The sequence below is a fragment of the Pecten maximus genome, chromosome 16, assembly GCF_902652985.1.
Source record: "Pecten maximus chromosome 16, xPecMax1.1, whole genome shotgun sequence".
In the NCBI taxonomy this organism is placed as follows: Eukaryota; Metazoa; Mollusca; class Bivalvia; order Pectinida; family Pectinidae; genus Pecten; species Pecten maximus.
In genome coordinates, this window is record NC_047030.1 from 33922420 (window position 1) to 33926976 (window position 4557).

Here is a 4557-nt window from a genome sequence, read left to right on the forward strand (position 1 = left end):
TTATTTAATTTGGAAAGTATAGTTATACTATATTGATGCATGTGCAGCTCTGTTGTACACGTATACACAATGCATGAATGCAGGAAGCCACTATGGGGATCCCTTGTAGAAATTGGAGATTTCTTATGGTGTTCTCTCGACACAAAAGCCCTGTAGAAATAGGGCGAAAAATTATACCTTTCGTCGCCATTGAATGATCATAAGAGGCGACTGAATTTGCGATCTAATTTTTATTTTCTACTTCCTAGCGACTCTAATCTTCCTAATGTCTCTCTGGGCTCTACCTCACTTTTGGCCTTTAGATGAGCCTTTTTGAGGAAGACTTGTGTTTCCGTTCCCTGGCCGGGACACACCAGTCTTTTAAAAATGATAGCTTTCCACCCTGCTTAACGCTCAGCACTTAAGGAGTGGGACGACTGGTTCGCTCTTCTATAAGGACGGTATATCTACCACTCTCCCTTAGTGTACAACATTTTGGTAATACGACAACTGGTACGCATGTTATCAGTACAAAGTGACCAGGTGGGGTGTCCTGCTGGGGTGTCTTTGGCAGTTCACTTCAGTGATGTAGCACTATATATGGGTACTTTTTGTTAGTATCAGCACAAAACTTTTTCACTCTGTCGTTATTGGATTATTTGGTTGTTATATGATTCATGCAATGCACGTATGTATCGTTAATTAAATCCACAGAGAAAAGCGAAGTGCACCACACCAAAGGAAGGAGGGCAACACAATGTTAAAACAGTTACAAACCAAGACAGGTCTTGTGTAAAACAACAAAATAAACAACAAAAAACAACAAAACACAAATAACATTTTCAACTAACCATTTAATTCAGATTGAGCAAAAAGAAAAATCAACATTATCTTTATATTTACAATATTTGCTCGAATTTACATAATTGATAACAAATAAAAACAAGTTTTGCTGGACATTTTAAATATTATCCTATCTATCAATATGTGTCAATTATGTCATCGGTGATACATGTGGAAATGGCGCGGAATGTTACGTCCCTGTATTACAATCACGATAAAACCCCATTTGATGTATTTCTCTCGTTGTTTCTCTAGATAAAACAAATAATGTACATCTGTAGGCCTGAAGTATATAGTTTATTTAACATCACTTAAGCTGCAAATTCATTTGAAGCCATACGTCGAGCCCGTTTAAAAAAAAAATGAAATTTTGCAAACATAAAATAAAAGTAATTTACCTTTTCAAATAAAAGATAACTGCCATATAAGCAAATCAAATCTTAATCAAAACCAAAACTTCATAAGGAAGGCAGCAAACCCGCCACAGAAAGTGTTTCTGAATTGAAATACAATAAATAACATCAAACTTAAGCAAAAATAATTGTTTTCGATTAAAGTAGTACATGAAATATAAGGATTAGACGTATTTAGGAAATATTACTTCATGTAAGATGTGTTGATTCAGAATCAACAGTCACTACACGTTTGTTGGTGCATTTGTACACGTTTACAAGTTTACAGTAAAACCAACATCAAAGGTTGGTTGCGGGGGTCACGCAACGTTTACGTTGGGTAATTTGCATCAGGAATGATAAGGGAATTATGTCGTAATAAACAACAAATCACAAAAACAAATGGAATTAACACAAAAATGAATGTTAAGTTTTAAAACAAAATCATCTTCATTATATACAAATATAAATAATGACAATACAATCTTAATAACCTCTGTGAATTATGATAATACTAAGATTAAAACAAATAAACATTTAACATGTATCTGTCCTTAAGTAGTGGTATATTTTTGAAAACATTTCGAAATAACAAACTTTGCTCTCGATGAATTCCCTGACTGGTGCCAGTACGGAGCTGATCTGAAGGATTATTTACAAATTGACAGAAAAAAATGTATACAGTGTAAGATAAATATAAGCATTGTCATGGTGATTGTGATTTTGGCAGAACTGTCGAACATTCGTCACACTTATAACCCTTATAAATGCATTGTTACGACTAGACCATGCTGGGTTGAACTAATAAACTTTGAGATTTGAACTTCCGATATCTTGTCCGGAGTGACACTACCAACACGATATTGTTCCATTTATTCCCCTACAGGAAGGTCTCACACAACTTATTCAGCCAATCAGCTGGTGTTTCACCTGAACCAAGTCCCTGAAGGAAATGCGTTCCTTGGGTTTGTAGCTATGTCCTGAGTATATAACACATACAATGGGTACTTTCTATATACGAGAATAAAGAGTAGGGTCTTGAGATTTTGAAAATCAAAAACATACACTCCTTGTACAAATAGAAAGATGCAGGATTCCAGGTGTAGAAAGGTGGTCATTCCCCTGTCCACTGTAAATATCAGGGTTACTGTCTTCCAAGTACAGGTGTGCTCTTATATGCTATTAAACCTATCCAATATCATCATTTATCTGGTAGACAAATCTTCGAACTTTAATTTGATATCAATTTCACAACATTTGAACTTCAAATGAGCGATTGAGGGGATGGAGTCATTGGTAATAACATGTAGTGAAATAATTAGTTGTGTGAGACCAGGAAACGTGATTATGTGAGAGTTACCTCCCTTCTAACAGTAATCTTAATACGGACAGTGCACTCGGAGAAATCCTTCCTCTTTGCTCGCACCTGACTTGATTACTGCGCATTCTATTTTTAAAAGGAACGCGTGTGTTTGTTTTCCAAGTCTTGAGACCTATCTCGCCATTCTCGTATAACTGGAGTACCTATTCCAAACGCCAATCCCTCAGTAAAATCCGTACCAAACCTCCAACATCCATTTCACTTTAGGCACTTGGTTTGGGTGAAACACAACCTCATTGGCCCGTCTTTCTTTCTCTTCCCGCCATAATTCGAAATTTACCAAAATTTTCCTTTCGATCATTTCCTGGCTTAAAAAGCCGTTTTTTTCATCTTAAATTGTCGCAAGGTTCATTAACACATTTGCCAAGTCCTAGCAATAGACGGTCGTCCAGAAATTCGATCAGATATGCTATCTTTAGATTGTTTGAGAGCAATTGATATACAAATAAACCTAATATACATATGGTATGTCATTGTACATTGTCTTCTCAAGCTGGACCGTCTGTAAACTGTTTTGCAATTCAGATTTCAATGGGGTTTTTTTTCTTCTTTTTTTTTTTTCTAGAATTCGACAGTTGCGGAATACCTATCGATGGTCACCGAAAGTTCTGTTAACTGGATCACGTCGACAAAAAGTTTTTAGTCATATATTCACCAGGAGAGTGGATAGGTTTCCTCTTTAAATACGATAAATGTACAAATGTTACAGATGCTAGCAATGTCTTACTTCAGATACACGTGTCTAAGATAATCAAACACTGAAATTCATTTCTCTATCGGACCCGTTCCGTACTCCTCGTTATTTATCGCTTGATATGTTAGCGGTAGGTAACTTCAGGGGGTGTTTATTTCAGCCTTTACCAAAGACCTTTGATGGATAAATTGTAGTTGGTAGGAACAACGCTAATCCTCAGATACACGTCTATTGATAACGTCTTGGTGATATATCGTCCCTTGACCACTGTTAATCTGATGACACACTGTCAGGTATGACAGATAAATGATACAAAATGTAATATCCAGTCAGACACAACGAAAACAAAACACTGTAATCACTAGCTTAGTGACTAAAAAATCTGGAATACTCTATCAACCAGATACCTCCGGAAGATATCCATTTCAAATAATATTTGATATTTGTATGATTTTCATTCACTAGTTTTCGTGTCGTCTGCATTTCTGTTTAATGTTCATTTTATTTATGCTAATTACGTGTTGTTTTGTCATTGCTTCTGTCAAACAGTCTATTTATATACACTACATGAGTCGTAGATGTTGCTGATCCCTGTATTATAGGCCTCAGATGCAATCCGTGTTCTGAGCAGATCCATCATGACGAGGAAATAAAAACGAAATATGAAACTTGGGTATAAATGCTTCCTTCAATAGCAAACTGAAGAAAAAAATCATCGTGGTAAATGTCTAAAAATGTAAATGTATTCATTCAACACTTTTCAGTACATTTATCTTTCTAAATCGCATGTGAAAATATGCAATAGTCATGCAGACGTTCAAATATTAAGAAGGTCAGATAATCATGATTCCTTGCTCAGACAATGGAACTTAAATGGTACAAAAAGTAATATGTATATGCTTCTACATTAGGTAGCATATTCCTATGAGCATCCCGAATAAGAATATTACGGTTCTTCTGTTTTAAGTTTTTATTGTTGATTAACGTCGCATTTGCTGACACTCTTCGGATGTTTGTTTTTTTATTGCTGGGCATAAGTTTGAGCTTTTGAATTTGTAATGTATGTTATCATCTTGCGAATGGTCGACGTAAGAAATGTTAGTGTGGATAGATGATTTTGCGAGAGCTATATTTACGGTGACCGTAAATGTGACTTTGTAAGAATCGTTGTGATCGTTTGATAGCTATATGTGTGAGGTGTTCATACATGATGTTTAACAATATTAGTAGATCTAGTAATAGCAAGGTGTTTTCAAAAACTACCCCGA

The 4557-nt window shown here is 35.5% G+C and overlaps 1 long non-coding RNA gene across 1 annotated transcript in view; it reads right to left on the minus strand.

Moving 5' to 3' along the window:
* Positions 1-813: 813 nt before the first annotated feature.
* The window catches only part of LOC117344827, an 8773-nt gene continuing 5029 nt past the window's right edge, over positions 814-4557 (minus strand). Inside the window, exon 2 of the long non-coding RNA XR_004536241.1 lies at positions 814-1220. This is a non-coding gene — a long non-coding RNA (uncharacterized LOC117344827). The remainder of the gene's footprint in view (positions 1221-4557) is intronic.